Source organism: Pongo abelii, chromosome 5 (genome assembly GCF_028885655.2).
Source record: "Pongo abelii isolate AG06213 chromosome 5, NHGRI_mPonAbe1-v2.0_pri, whole genome shotgun sequence".
Classification (NCBI taxonomy): domain Eukaryota; kingdom Metazoa; phylum Chordata; class Mammalia; order Primates; family Hominidae; genus Pongo; species Pongo abelii.
Window position 1 is genome coordinate 105,991,670 of NC_071990.2, and position 16,704 is coordinate 106,008,373.

The 16,704-nt window shown below is 40.0% G+C and overlaps 1 protein-coding gene across 2 annotated transcripts in view; it reads left to right on the top strand.

The window, feature by feature from the left end:
• Nucleotides 1-11,111: 11,111 nt before the first annotated feature.
• LIN28B (lin-28 homolog B) overlaps nucleotides 11,112-16,704 on the top strand; it is a 141,076-nt gene continuing 135,483 nt past the window's right edge. Inside the window, exon 1 of one of the 2 annotated variants that reach the window (XM_024249173.3) lies at nucleotides 11,112-11,507. The gene's annotated coding sequence lies outside the window, so the exon portion shown is untranslated. Of the gene's footprint in view, nucleotides 11,508-12,022; nucleotides 12,443-16,704 lie in introns of those variants that run through there. The other variant, XM_054557924.2, reaches the window with a different exon arrangement.

The window sequence follows — 16,704 nt, forward strand, 5'->3', positions numbered from 1 at the left end:
TCTGCAGCATTTCAAAGTCTCTAAGGCTTTTTGACATAACCAGGCAATAATGTGGTGAAGAGCCAACATATTCAATTCAGCGCAAGTAACAATTGGTTAATGCACTGTTATGACCAGTCCAAGTCAGAGTAAAAAAAAAAAAAAAAAAAAAAAAAATCTGTTATGTTATTGAGATGAGATGACAACATGAGAAAGTGAAGAAACTTGGTGGCTTTTTTTTTAAGTAGGAGTTTCACTCTTGTTGCCCAGGCTGGAGTGCAATGGCACAATCTTGGCTCATCACTACCTCCGCCTCCCAGGTTCAAGTGATTCTCCTGCCTCAGCCTCCCTAGTAGCTGGGATTACAGGCATGTGCCACCACGCCCAGTTAATTTTGTATTTTTAGTAGAGACGGGGTTTCTCCATGTTGGTCAGGCTGGTCTCGAACTCCCGACCTCAGGTAATCCGCCCGCCTCGGCCTCCCAAAGAGCTGGGATTACAGGCATGAGCCACCACGCCCGGCCTGGTGGCTTTTAAATACAGATACCAGCCACCTGATTTCTAAATTTTAGGTTTAGCACAGGAACATTTATATTAAAATGTAGAGTAGCCAAATAGAGCCCTTGGGTCAGTTTCCAGAATGAACATTAGAATAGTGTGAAGGGCTGCTACAAAGTGTCTTTAAAGAGACCTACTGGTAGTAGGTGTGGTGGCTCAGGCCCATAGACCCTGCTACTTGGGAGATGAAGGCAGGAGGATTGCTTGAGGCCAGGAGTTCCATATCAGCCCACCTCTAGAATAACTTTCATTGATTGTTGTGTTGCTGCTTTAAAGAAAGTTCTGAATATTTTTTCATGGCGATTGTCCTTTCCAGATTGCTCTACCCCTGATTTCTACAGCAATCAGTCAATCTCAAGTAGGAAGGCCAGGAAGGCCAAGCCATTCATAATCACACTCACAATTATCTCTGCCTCTTTTTTCAGAAGTGCAGTTTACCATTGATGTGAGCACTGGCACTCCTACAGGAGAATTGTTACCTGATCCTCACACATCCTCTAAGTCAGTGGTTTTTAACCTCTTGTGGGTTATGGATCTCTTTGAGAGTGTGATGAAGGTTGTGAGCTCTCATCCCACTAAAAGTGTATCCTCACACATACAACATTTGGAATAAGGAGCCCCTTGAAGACCATTTCTAAACTTGGTATCTTTGGATCGAGTTAAAAACTTTTGTGCATGTCATCTTCCCTTCATGGAATCTTAAAAGAGGAGGATTAGACAGAAGATATATTCAGAGACAGAAGGAAACCAAAATATGCCACCCCAAAATATACTTCCATGGCATATTTTAAGATGGCTATTCAGAGGGGCTACAGACCACAGAAATAGCTCCCTAAAAGCTGTCATTCTGTGGGGAAATCTACATTAGTGAAATAAACAGCAGCTACAGAGTCTTTCTCAGGGGTCCCCTTATCCAGACCTAGGAAAGATTGACTCCAGGAAAAGGGACCAAATGTCTTAACACTTTTAAATGCCTAACAGAAAAATTTTTACCACAGACTACCATTTTTTTCTTTCTAAAGGCTGCTACCTTTGAGGCTTCATCTGCATAATAAGACAGCCTTTGCTCACCATGCCTTTCCTCCCCTCTCCCTCCCATAAGCTGTTGCCACACTCCAAGCCTCTATTCCTTTTTGTATGCTATAGAGACTTTAATCATCTGGCTCTTCTGTGAGTCTCATATTTTGTGTGGTTCCTGTGCCTATGCACTTAATAAATTTTGATTGGTTTTTCTCCTATTAATCTGTCTTTTGTCAATTCGTTTCAGCAAACTCAGACCTGAATCTTCAGAGGGAAAGTCTCAACTTCCCTACCAGACCAAAAGCCAGCATTTGGTGCACTCTTAAATTTGTAATTCCTGTTTGGGAATCAAGCCTCAAGAATTTCAGCATTGAGTAGAAGCAATAAATCAAGAAGTACAACCTGAGATCATGATCATCCTTTGCCTCTTTTGTGCCTCTTACCAGCTGCATAATTTGGAAAAGCCTCCCCTGTAGAAAAGTTTAGCAATTGTACTAAGATGTTTGTTGTGATCATTAAATAAAAGAACACACGTGAAGCACTTGTATCAGACTTCAGATAGGAATTATATAAATGTTAGATATTATTAGTGACATTATTTAATTATTTTTGAGAAGGAGTCTCGCTCTTTTGCCAGGCTGGAGTGCCGTGGCATGATCTCGGCTCACTGCAAACTCCGCCTCCCAGGTTCAAGCGATTCTCCTGCCTCAGCCTCCGGAGTAGGTAGGACCACAGGCATGTGCCACCACACCCAGCTAATTTTTGTATTTTTAGTAGAGACACGGTTTCACTATGTTGGCCAGGATGGTCTTGCTCTCTTGACCTCGTGATCCACCTACCTCGGCCTCCCAAAGTGCTGGGATTACAGGCATGAGATACCATGCCTGGCCCAACATTATTATTTTAATTCTATTTCTATTGAATTATTCTTTATGGCAGCAGAATGTTTGTATCAATATACCATAATTTTACCCTGTACTCTTTCTGTTCTCATTATGCTCATAAGCAATAGCAAAGAAGGATTGGGGCTGCTCACTATCCCTGGCATCCAGCCTGTGTCTGTGGCCATACTGATAGGATGCTCAAAGCCAGAAGCCTCCAAGAAGTAGGATGAGTGCAGAAGACAATCCAATGAGGAAAGGGAAACATATAATTACAATTTTACTTTTAAAATCTCATTCTATTAATTGCATGTCAATGACTGATGATGGAATAAATTTTTTTTTTTTTTTTTTAGAGAAAGGGTTTTGCTCTGTTGCTGAGGCTGGAGGGCAGTGGCACATGCCTAGCTCACTGCAGCCTTAAACTCCTGGGCTCAAGCAATCCTCCTGCCTCACCCTCCCAAGTAGCTAGGGATGTATGTGCGCACCACCTCACCCAGCTAATTAAAAATTTTTTTTGTAAACGTGGGGTCTCACTATGTTGCCCAGGCTGATCTCAAACTCCTCCTGGCCTCAATTGATCTTCCTGCCTTGGCCTTCTGGAGTGCTTAGATTACATGTGTGAGCAACTGCACCTGGCCAGGATGAAATGTTTTTAAAATAGAAAAGGGCCATGAGAGCACTAATTTAAATAAATCATTTAATAAGTGTTAGAATTATTTAATTATGAAATTAATGAAAAGTTTGAATAACAGTATACTTTTTTAAACTTCAAAATTCTAGCCAAATATAGGAATAAAGGAAAAGATATTATAAACAAAGTTAAGATTAAAATCTGAGGATTTAAGAGATCTGTGGAATGGAGGAAGAATATGTAAATATATACATTTTTTTTTTAGACGGAGTTTCCCCCTGGTTGCCCAGACTGGAGTGCAATGGCGTGATCTCGGCTCACTGCAAACTCTGCCTCCTGGGTTCAAGCAATGCTCCTGCCTCAGCCTCCCGAGTAGCTGGGATTACAGGCACCAGCCACCACGTTTGGCTAATTTTATTTGTATTTATTTATTTTTTTTAGTAGAGACAGGGTTTCACCATGTTGACCAGGCTGGTCTTGAACCCCTGACCCCAGGTGATCCACCCGCCTCGGCCTCCCAAAGTGTTGGGATCACAGGCGTGAGCCGCTGTGCCCGGCTGTAAGAATATGTAAATTTTTTATAGGTATAAATGAAAAAATGGTTGTCGAGGTGTTCCCTTACTTGTGAATTAAAAATCTGAAAGAAAAATATGTCAGACTGAAGAAGCCCCTAGAGCACAGAGAATACTGCATTGAGCATCAGGTTATCTGAATTTGAACACTAGTTCTTTTGCTTAAAAGCCCATGTATCTCACTTAAGATACCAGTTTTCACATCTATAAAATGGGGCTAATAAATCATTTTATGTCTTGAAGGCTTGAGATAATTTGATGAAAGCAGTGCAAATATTTAATCTATTCTACAACTATTTATTGTTGCCAGAGAAAATAAGGAAAACACCTGCCCTCATGGGGAAAATTATTATTATATTGTAATATAGAAAAATGATACTAATGTACCTACATTAAGTCTTGGATCTTAATTTTCCAGAAGTGGGGATAAACATCCTACTAATTTGCACTTTTTCTGTCTTGGTTACGCCTTAAGCAATAGCAGAGGAGGATTAGGGCTGCTCACTGTCCCTGACCTCCAGCCTATGTTTGTGGCCACAATGATAGGATGCCCAAAGCCTCCAAATGGGATAAGCATAGAAGATAATCCAATGAAGAATGGGAAACACATAATTACAATTTTAAAAATCTCATTCTTTTAAATTTCTACTTGTACATGTTTTACATTACATAATGTACTATAGTACACAAGTATACGATCTATAAATAAATATACATAATTGAAGGTGATGGGGTTCATAGCATTCTACCCTAAAGCATGGTGCATTGGTGCAACTGAATATTTTAAGCTGAAGGAATTTGAGAAATGCAGATGTTAGAACTCTCTGACCTTGCCCTGCTTCCCTGAGGCAGGTCATAAGACCCTCATATGAGATGTGCCCTTCCTATACACGGAGGAAGGGGGCATCTTTATCTCTGAAGATGGAGGGACCCTGAGGGGAATCCAAACAAACAGAACACACTAAATTTCTCCCAGTTTACCACTGTTAGCTCAGATCTTTTTGTCCTATCACATTTTTCCAAGACTCTCCACTCTTCAACAAACCTACTATAAAAATGCTTAGGTGGAATTATTTCTCCAGTTCTTCGTTACCTTTTAAAGGCTCCTGCATCATTTGTTAGTCTAATTTACAGGGCCCTGGCTAATGAACCTAAGAAGGATGGAAGGATAAGATATTTTATCTCCTCTACGGAGGTGTGTGCATAACACTTTAAAAAAAAAAAAACTGATAGTGGTGTAAGATAAAAACCTTTACACCATGGCTCTAATAATTAAAAATACTGCTTTAAAAATTTTAAATAAAAATTAAAAAATGAACTACAATGATTCTTTCAGAAGTTGGAGGTGGATAAAGAAGTTTGATTTTAAAAAGCTGGGGACTGTAGATTCATGTATGACTGAACTGTAATAATAAATAGTCTTTCTGCCAAGCATTCTTTTTTTCCTGGTCCACATACTTGGCAAGACCATCTATTCAAAGGAGGCTTTACTGGCTATTTCTAGCACCTACTTTAAAGCTCTGAATTACATAGATTCTCCCCAGAGCCTAGAATATTTAGTCATTAACAATTTTAAAATAACACTTTAAGGATACCTCTTATGAAATTTCATAAATTTTGATGATTGAGAGAACATTTAAAATGTGAAAATGTGCAAACACAGATAAAACTAGAGACTAGTACAATGCCACATATCCATTACCCAGATAACAGTTATCAAGATTTTGCCACATTTGCTTCATCTATCCATTTTTTTGAGGTTATCTTTTTTAGCATTTGAGTTTTCAAAATACAGGTTTCTAAAGGCATTTTTCATAGAAGTAGCATCAACAGTTTTTCATAACCTTATTGTTCTTACTGAATTTTAAAAAATAAGTTGCACATTCACATGGCTGAAAAATCAAAACTATATAACAAATATACATTAAATCCTGCTCCCACACCTATTTCCATCCATTCTGATCTCCCTATCTGCCCGCAATCGTTTAGTTTCTTATATATCCTTCTGAGTGTTTCTGTATATAAATGTATTATATAATTATAAGTATATAAATAAGTATAACATATATTCTCATTATCCCCTTCCTTTCTCACACAAAAGGCAGCATATGTGATGTTTGGCATGCAGCTTCCTGTACTTAACAATGTATTGTGGAGCTCTTCCCATATAAATACACAGAAGGATTTTACATCTCAGTGTACCATTGTTTATTTATTCAGCCCTTGTAGGTGGACACGTAGGTTATTTCCATTCTTTTGCTATCATAAAAATCAATCCAGGTATACACATCATTTGCTGTATAAGATGCATTTATATCTCTTGGATAATTTCCCAGGAAAGGGATTGCTAAGTCATAGAGTATATTTTAAATTTTGAGAGATTTCACCAAATCTCCCTCTCTAAATGTTGTGCCCCCTTGGTACTCCCACCAGGAATGTATCGCAGTATGGGTTTACCTATAGCCTCACCAAAAAATTATTTTAAAACTTTAAAGCTGTATTTTAACACAGTGTGTTGTCAAACGTTAGGATTTTTGCCAGTTCAATAGGCAAACACAAGTTTGTCACAATTTTTGTGAATTATTATTTTTTTGAGATGGAGTCTTGCTCTGTCGCCCAGGCTGGAATGCAGTGGCGCAATCTCGGCTCATTGCAATCTCCGCCTCCCGGGTTCAAGCGATTTTCCCGCCTCAGCCCCCGGATAGCTGGGACTACAGGCGCCCGCCACCACGCCCGGCTAATTTTTGTATTTTCAGTAGAGACGGGGTGTCACCATATTGGCCAGCTGGTATCGAACTCCTGATATCAGGTGATCCACCCACCTCGGTCTCCCAAAGTGCTGGGATTACAGGAGTGAGCCACCGCGCCCAGCCAACAGTTTTTATGAATGTTAAACTTCCTGTTCATTTTTCATTTTCCTCTTCTGTACATAAGGGAGTGCTCAATAGATACCATATAATTTGGGCGACAGTGCTTGCTTTATTAACTTTTAATGTTGGAAATAATTTGTATTTGTGATAGGTATGTAGCAGTCTAAAACAAGCTTTTGTGACTGATTTCTTTTACTACGATAAATGCAAAAAATATGTGCCATGTGCAGCAAGTCAGTTCTGTGCAGAATGATATTAATTTTTCAGTGAAGAAGCAAAATCATTTCTAACAATGATTCTTGTTATGGGCTGAACTGCATCCCTCCAAAAAGATGTTGAAGTCCTACCCCCCAGTCTCTGTAAATGTGGACTTACTTAAAAATAGGGTCCTTGTAGTTAATCAAGTTAAGATGAGATCATTAGGGTGGGTCCTAATCTGACTGGTGTCCTGAAAAGGAAAAATTGGGGCATGGGGACAGATAAGTAGAAAGGGAAGACAATGTGATGACACAAGCAGCAGCCATTTACAAGCTAAGGAATGCCCGAGTCTACCAGAAGCCAGGAGAGAGGCATGGCACAGATTCTCATCACAGTCCAGAATCGACCCGGAAGCCTTCAGATCTGTAAGACGTTACATTTTTGTTGTTTCAGCCACCCTAGAAAGCAAATACAATGCTATTCACCCTGTTGCCCACGCTGGTCTGGAACTTCTGTACTCAAGCGATCTGCCCATCTCGGTCTCCTAATGTGCCGGGATTACAGGCGTGAGCCACTGCCCCCCCGCCAGCAAGTTTTAATCTTTTTCTTTCTTTCTTCCATTTTAGGACAGGATCGCACTGTTGCCAAGGGTGGAGTGCAGTGGCGCAATCTTGGCTCACTGCAACCTCCGCCCCTCTGCTGGAGAGATCCTCCCACCTCAGCCTCCCCAATAGCTGGGACCACTGGCGCGCAGACCACGCCCAGCGAATTTTCTGTAGAGAGCCAGGTCGCCATTTTCCACAGGCTGGTCTTGAACTCCTGGGCTCAAGCGATTCGCCACGTCAACCTCTGAAGAAGGTGCTGGGATTACAAGCATGAGCCACCGCCGACAGGTCAGTTTATTTCTAAACTCTATTTTTCTTTCTTTCTTTCTGAAATAGGATCTCACTCTGTCGTCCAGGCTGGAGTTCAGTGGTGCGATCTTAGCTTACTGGAACCTCTGCGTACCAGTCGGGCGGGCGACCTCAGCCTCCCCAAAAGCCGCAACCGTGGGCGCGCGCCACCACGCCCAGCTAGTATTTTGTAGAGAAGCGGTAACCATTTTGCCCAGGCTGGGGTGCAGGGCCGCAGTCTCGGCTCGCTGCAACCTCCGCCTGCCGGCTGTCTGCAGACTACCAGCAGCTGGGACTACAGGCGCCCGCCACCAAGCCTCCCTGAGTTTTTGTAGAGACGGTTTCACCATGCTGGTCAGTCTGGTCTCCAACTCTTGGGCTCAAGTGATCTGCCCGCCTCGGCCTCCCAAAGTGCTGGGATTACAGGCGTGAACCACCGCGCCTGGCCAACTCTATTTTTCAAATTGTTTTAATGTAGTATAATAAATATATAAGCCTAGTTTTTCAACATTGTAACACTCAATACTTGTAATTCGTAAGTAAAATCACGTGATGCCTGGGGTTTGCTTTCATATACTCCACTCATAAAAAAATAGAGGGCAAGAGAAATATGAAACACTGTATTTTATGTTTCCTAAAGGTCTTGCTAAGTATTTCCTTGAAAATATAATCAGGGTGCATTCAGATGCATTCATTAAAAAACATTTCTTACACACTACCATATTCTAGGAACCGTTGTAGGCATTGGAGATATTAAGAGTAAGAGCCTGTTCTCTTTGGGAATAATTATTAGATATATTCTAAAAGTAAAGCAGGCCAAGCACGGTGTTCATGCCTGTAATCCCAGTGCTTTGGGAGGCCAAGACCGCAAGGATATCTTGCCACCAGAAGTTTGAGAATAGCCTGGGCAACAGAGCAAGAACCTGTCTCTACAAAAAAAAAAAAAAAAAAAAAAAAAAAAAATTAGGCAGAAAAAAACAAAAAAACAAAAAAATTAAGCGCCTGTAGTCCCGGCCACTCAGGAGGCTGAAGATGGATTCTCACTTGCGCCCAGGAGGTTGAAGCTGCAGTAGCTAGGAAGGTACTACTGTACACCAGCCTTGGCAACAGAGTGAGACTGAGTCTCTAAAAAAGGGGAGGTTGGAAATAAAGTAAAATAAATTATCACCATGGTCCCAGGTAGAAGGATTCACTTTTATAAAGAAATTGCCAAGGTTCACTTTTAGAAGGAAATTGCCAAGGTCAGTCATGGTGGCTCACGCCTGTAATCCCAGCACTTTGAAGGGCCAGGTGGGCAGACTGCTTGAGGCCAGGAGTTTGAGACTAGCGTGCGCAACATGGTGAAACCCCGTCTTTACTAAAAATACAAAAATTAGCTGGGTGTGGTAGCACAGGCCTGTAATCCCAGCTACTCAGGAGACTGAGGCACAAGAATCCCTTGAACCCAGAAGGTGGAGGCTGCAGTGAGCCAAGATTGCACTACTGCACTCAAGCCTGGGGGATATAGTGAGACCCTGTCTCAAGAAAAAAAAAAAAACCTGAAAAGAAAAAGAAATTGCCAAGAGCCATACATAAACGATAAATTCCTTTGTTCTTATGGCTTTTCATTCATTTCTAATCATGCTAACATACTCCTTAATAAATGCTTAGCCCATCAATGTTCATCATCGCCCCTTTCGGGTACCTTATATGAAATAATACATTAAATATTATAATGTCCCATTTTTTATTTGTGTCACAGCAACATGATGGCATGATGATAACTAGTTTGAAGTCAAAAAGAAGGATGACCTATTGAGTGCTGGGATACTAACCCTGGGTTGTGTTTTAATTTTTTATTTTCTGTTTACAATTCTTCTCAGGACTTTAAATAGGTATTGCATAAATATACATCACACTTAAATGCTGAAAGGCTTACAAAATACCTAAAAACATAGCTATTAAAAAAAACCAGTTCATTCTATAAGTGTATTTGTAAGCTCTACTCATAAATAAAAAATTACTATAATGCTTTAAAGTCAAAGCATATCACATTTCAGATGGTGATATAATTAATTGCTGTTTTTCATTTCCAGTAATCAATGTCTACATCTTTTTCCTCTAAATTATATTTGAAATCATAGTGTAAATTGATACAATGATTATAACTAAGAATTGTATCTGAAAGAATCCTCTGTACTACTTCCCAAAGTAATGTAAGAGATACTTTACATACTTGCCAGTGAAAAGGCATCTTTAAAGTAAGTGGTATTCGCTCCACTAGCTCAATGGAAAGTTGAGCAGCCACCCAGGGAATTTGCTGAAGGTGGTAGCCAATGTGGAAAATTCTTAGGAGGGGTCACAACAGGATTTTGCTTCTGATCAGTTTGTCTGCATTGATCTCACTCCCAGGCCAGAGATGCTTTTTTCTAGACTGTGGTTACCCTTGATAGATACATTGGTTTCTTAATCCTAATCCAGAAATTGGAAGGGAGAAATGTATCATCACACAGCAACGGTTTGGAGATTTGCCTTTTAGTCATACAATAGTAGCCAGTGAACTGGCTTTTATTAGTTACTTTCAAATGAAAGTGTTTTCATTTGAAAAGTTTTCCACTTTTAATTTGTTTTTATGTCCTATATTTTAAATTTTTGAACAAATTTTTAGTTTGCTGAAATATTTAATTCCTTTAGTCAGTTCCACAGAACAGTCCAGATTACAAGGCTATATTCGATTTTTTAGCTGGTCAGATAATGATTGATTAGTACTGTTTAGTTCTGAAAGTCTGATGAGAAACTACCCAAAGTATAAGAAAGAACTATAAAATTATCAGGTAGAAAATTATAGGAGAGAAAGCAGTGATATTTTGGGAACATATACCAAAATACCAAGACTAAATATGTGTGTATATCACAGTATTTTTGGCCCCAGATCTTGTGGCTCTTTGAGTGATGATGATTAAGTTTGTATCATCCAATTTGACGTTGAGTATCTTGTTTAGGAAAGGAACAGCTGCCAGTAGGTTCCCCAAACTTCTGGCATTGTCTACCATGCTCACTGGATTCTGAAATACATGACTATTATTACCTTGAATTGTGCTGTTCGGAATGATGTCCAGGGCATCTGTAGTAAAAGAAAAGAAGACCTGGGCTTCAGATATGATTTTGTTACCTTCTTACAGTTTTACCGCACCAAGGTGTCAGGTTGGGGAGCAAGGAGTAGCATCGTCCTGCCTCCCTCCAGTCGCACCCTAGGGACCGCCATGTGAGCTTCCCTCCCAGACTGACGCTGCGCGCGGAGAGCCGGGAGTCACAGGCCCAGGCACTCGCAGCCTTCACCAGAACAAACGGCGGCAGCGGCCGTGCGCGCCCACGGCCTGCGCGGGGACGCGCTTCGGGGGTTCGGGGGCGCCCGCGGTAAAGCTCCACTGCGGCCGCGCGCGCCCGCTCGGCCCTGGAATGAATGGAAGGTTCAATCTCGCGCGCTCGGCGCCGGCAGCCAATGACGCGGCCGGGAGCGGCGGCGGGCAGGTGTGCGCGTGCCGCCGGCTGACGCAGGGCTCCAGTCGAACCGCCTGGTGCCGCCGCCGCGCCCCGCGCTCCCCCACCCGGCTCAGCCCCCTCCTCCCCGCGCCCCGCCACTCGCCGGGCTGCGGCGGCGGAGCGGTGGCGACAGCGGATTCCGCGCCCGGTGGCCGCGCGCCGCCTGGCTGTTCCGCGTCCCCTTGCCGACTCACAATGTGCTGACCCTCCCGGCCCCGCCGCGCGCCTCATAGGTCTCTCGACCTCCGCGCTCCCTCAGGAAGTGACAGACTCCAGGCCCCTTCCTCCGCCCCGTCCTCCGGGACTGAACGCCACACACGTCCTCACACCCTCTCCCCCTCTCACACCCAGGCTAGCGACGCGACCATGAGGCCCCGGAGGTAAGCAGCCGGCCCCGCGGCCGCGCGAGTGCGAGCGTGGCCGGGTGTGCGTGCGGGTGCGGACGCCGCTCGCGGTCCCGAGTCTGGCACGTGAGCAACGTCGAGGGGAGCTCCGTGCTGAGGAGCAGGAAGAAAAGAGGAGGCGCGAGCGCCAGGGAGGGGCGAGGACTGGGCACCGCGGGGAAGTGACAGGTCTCGCAGCAAGTTGCGGTTCGGAAGCCGGCGCGCCGCGTCTTTCCTTCGCCGGCCCTGATTTATTGCCCCGGTGCTGCCGCTAAGACGCGGGCAGTCGATGTACTTCCGGGTTCACACCTTTCTCTCCCCGCTCGGTGCTGCTGGGTCGGCGCCCTGTGTGGGCACTGCGTTGCCAGAGCGGCCGCCCAGGCTCGCCGCTGCAGTTGCTGCCGGGCGGCCAAAGCCGGCTTGGAGCGGGAGGGCGGGGCGGGGCAGGGCGGGGGGCAGGCCACGCGGGGGCGCAGGGTGCGAGGGTGCGGCGCAGGCTGGGGTCCCGGCGGCGGGTCCTCGCGGCCGGTGCCGGCTCGTCTGGGACGCACGGGGCCGCGCCGCCAGGGGGCATGCGCACCTCCTTTTCGCGCTCCGCAAGCCGAACTGCTTTGTACCGGGCAGGCGTCGGGGATCGTTTTTGCTTCGGTATCGGTGATGTAAATTCATGAATTAAAATTAAGGATTTTGAAAAGAACGAGGAAGAACGCACTTGGATTTAGGTTGTTTTTGAAAAGGAAAAACCAAAGAAGAAATGATATGTTTGCAGGAGCATTAACTGACTACTGACTGGAACATTGGATGCGGGTGCTTTGTGAGGATTTGTACTCCAAAAACTTTTTTTAAAAATTGCACGTTGGTAAATATTGAGTGTTTACGAGTAAAATCTAACAGTATGTACTTAGTGCCCTTATTGCGGAAATTTCTTAAATGTAAGTAATAGTAAGTCCGCCATTTTGAATTGTTTCATGTAACACAGAATGAAATCTTAGGTGCCTGTGTTTCCTTGAGTTCCCTTCAGTTCTTTGTGGGTTTGTTTTCATCCGTAGGTTTTTAAGATTGCCAAGTATCACTGTTCATGGAACTAAATTCTCCACTGTAGATTTTTATACCTATTATTGTTAATGCAAGGGAAAAATAAATTATGCTCCTATTCAATCGTAGTTTTTTATTTATCGATCACAAATACTGTGGAAGTGAAAATTACACCTGACAACTAGTATTAGAATGAATTTAAAACGTTTTACAACATTGCTGGAAAAATACGACTTAAAGTGATTTTTAATCAAGAAAATCTTAATATTTCTTTTTTGTGGTGCTGGTTATTACCATATTTACTTAGATAATGCAAAAGTGCTTTTTTAAAAAGCACACTTTTACGTCCAACAATAAGTACAAAACATCACAGTTTTATGAAAAGCTTTCAGGGAAATTTTGAAAGTTAAGGGTGAATTCTTGGAAATATATGCCAATTTGTATGAAAAAATAAAAAGTTTGCTATGAAATTTATGCCATTTTTTTCTTCTGCTGTGAATTTGCATAGATTTTATAGAGGAGTCATATGATAAATTAACAAAAGAGAATGTAATAATCAGTATTCCATTTTCAATAATAATTACACCCTTGTCCATCTTAGGGAAAGTTCTTGCTTCCCAAATTGTTTATCTTTGCATGTATGAAATACAGCAATCCAGTGTGCCTAATTTCCTACAGAGCTTTAGAAATGAAACTGACACAAGGCCTCTTCTAGCACTTAGTGGGGAAGGAGCTATACCACCAATGAATAAAAAAGTTTTATTTGACTTTTCCATTTTACAAGTAGGATCAGCTAATCTTTGCTTGACAATATAAGGTCATAAAAATTTAAGGAATTGGATCGGGTTGTAATGCATATTGGTTTTTGGTAACTTTATAGGTGCTTCTCAATTAATAGATCTGGAACTAAATGATTCAATAATTATATTCTCATTAATCCTTGTCAGACTGTATGGTGTCTTACTATGTATGTTCTCTGCTAGACTTCAGAAACAAAAAGTTTGTTGTGAAATTAGTCAAGATTTAAATTTAAAAATCGCTAGGTTGTGAGGTGAGGTATGTCAGTCTTATACTTTGTAAGGGAAGCAAATCGAGATTTAAAATAGTAGTGCTCAAAGTTAGTCTTCAGAATAACTTATTTTTAAGTTTATTGCACATGTAAATCCCAAAATATGGTGAATTTAAGTTTGTCTTTTTTTTTTTCCTGTTTACTCTGAAGAAAGAGAAGATTAAATAGATCTTACCTGCCTAAAAGTTTGATAATGCTTGGTATCTGATCTGGTAACATGATTAGGGATTTGTGACACACTGCTGTCATCATTTACAAATCATGATTAAAGGAAAAAAATAAGTTATTAAATAAAACATGTATGAATAACAGTCTTCAGGTGTGAGTGATGTCTCTTTAAAAATAATTGAAGCGCTAGGCACAGCTACCGAATTTGGGGACTGTATTAGCAAGTTCAGGTCAGGAAATGATCTATAAACATTTATCTTAATCCAAAGTTGCATTGATTTAAAAAATGAAACATGGGCATACAGAGATGAATCAATTTAGAAGTAATTAAATTATTGATTATGAAAGCGGCGTTACAAATTTTTGGACAAAAGCGTTTTCTTATTAGGTATTTTTTAATAGAATTTAATTTTCTTTTAAAATTCTCAGATACTCTGTTTTTTTGATTAAATACTTTTGAACCTGTACCTTATTTCCTTGACTTTTAAAGGGACTATATTTTCTTTACAAATAACTACTGTTTTTGATGAACCACAAAGTAAAGTATTTCTAGCTTGCCAAGAAGAACAATGGAAATGCTTTACATTCAGATACTTAAGGTTGATTTATATGAATAAGTCTTGGAATATATGAAATACAGAATCTCATTGTTTTGAGAAACTTGCCCACCATGTACTTGTATACATGTACATTATTGTGTTGGATTTCTCTGACACAATGATGCTCGACAAAGTCGCTGGCCACAGTGCTGAATCAAGACAGCCATATTGGTCCCTGCTAAATCTGACTGAAAACTGTACAGTACACAGAAATTGTGTAGGGATTCAAGTAGCATCATGACTATAGGAAATATATGCATATATATTTCATAATTTTTTTTGCTTTTCACTTAGTTGAATTGGAATCATCAGAAATTGTGATAGAGAAATGTTATCCCTGAAGTATATTAATTTACTGTGTAACATTGATTTTGAATAATGTCAGTAAAATCAATAGGATCAATGCTAGAGGTTTTCTCTTTCTTTGAAAGCTGCCACTTGCAGATGATGACAAGATTTTTAAAACTCGTTTAAGCAACTAGTTATTTAACTCAAAAACTGTACAGTTTTAGTTGACACTACCCGTAAGATAGAGTATGAACTTGATGTTTGCAATTTTTTATTTAGGTTCATATTCTGGCACTATCAAAACCAACATCAAAATATGTGATATCAAGCTTAATCAAATTAGAAATCATTCATGAAATAAATTCCACTTAAAAACATTCAATAATTTTAAAAATAAGAATATAAATTTTGAAATTATAATGATACTGACCTGTCATTTGGGGGAAATTTTCTGTTGTTTGAAACAGGACAAACAGCAGGCTTTCACTGCTTACAATATTACTGTGCTCTACATTATATGAAATGAGTACTAGTATGAAACCATTGTAGAAATTACCTGAAAAGTAATGTTGTAATACATTTAATATATTAGTAAAAAGTACTATTTTAAGCATAGAACATTGACATGATTCTTCTAAAAATAGAATGGGTTGATATGCAGGATCATCAAATTAAGGGTCAAAGGTGACAAATCAGGACAAAGGGCATGCAGCTCATTTTCAAGCAATCAGTTTCTAGTTTTTTCTTAGCGGAACAAAAGCTTAATTATATGGAAGAAAAGACTTGATGTTGAATGGCCAGTTCTAATGGTGGAAAAACATGTTTACAATTTTCTAGATATTTTGAAATCAGTATTTATTTTACAGACTTACTTGGAAAGGCAGGAGCTAAAATGCTACTTCTATGTTTTTCAAACATTTTTCTGTGCATCATTTGTTCAGACTTTACAAAAACTAAAATATTCTAGACTGTATAGGTTAAAAAATAGACATTTTGTGGATTTAACATTTTAGAGAAAATCTGTAAATTATGTGTTATCTTTTGTATTAGTCTGTTATAATCTCCTCTGTTAGTTAAAATCCTATTATTTTTATTTGATATTATATTTATTACATCAGTAAGTCACCCAGTGTTGTAAGGATGAGTAACTTGTAAAGTGTCTCTTTATCTTTATTAAAATGTTAATTGAAAATATTTAGAATACACTAAAAGTTCTCATTTACTTGTTAATCTCTGGTGATGATATAAATTTTGAACCATTAATAATGTTGTATATTAAAACTTAAAATGTATGTCAATAAAATTTTCTTGTTATTATTGTAATTAAAAGAAGTGTTCAGTTTTACCTAGAATCATTTTTGTTTACTATATCAAAAAGCCACTTCAAAGTTTTGTCTTAAAGTTATGATGGGCCTTCAAAGTATATGTGATTACCTTTTTTAAGGCAGGAATTTTGCCATTATTTTGATCTTTTTGATTTGAAACCACTATCGCTTTCTTTTACTTTTCTTTAATGTGATCTAACAATGACTAGGCTGTGAGCTTGATTACATAAAGTTATTATTTCATATGTTGGAAAATACAAACACATTAGCAAAACTAACTGTGCTGTGGCTCAACTGTGTTATAGCTTACATTTAAGCTAAAGAATTGTGTTTACCAGCTGCTGTTTGTGCCATAATATTGCCTTTAAACAATTTTGAAAATATGCCAGTCATCTTAAATTATTACTCATTTTTTATTTTCCAAAATAAATTCTTCTGATTACAGTATTTGAAGAGAATGATAGAGCTGTCCGTATCTTATATGAAACAAATAAAATTTCTATTTGTAATATGGTTGAGAAAATTAAATTTATCTCCATGATTCAGCAGTGCCAAAAATACTACCCTCTGATTTAAGGTTGAGTGTGTCATATGATATATTCTAAATTAAATCATATACTTTATAAATATAAGAAATAATGCAACTTTGAGATTTTTTTCCTAATATAAAATTTTCTGTTCTCTTGATAATTTTAAAAATATTTCACCGA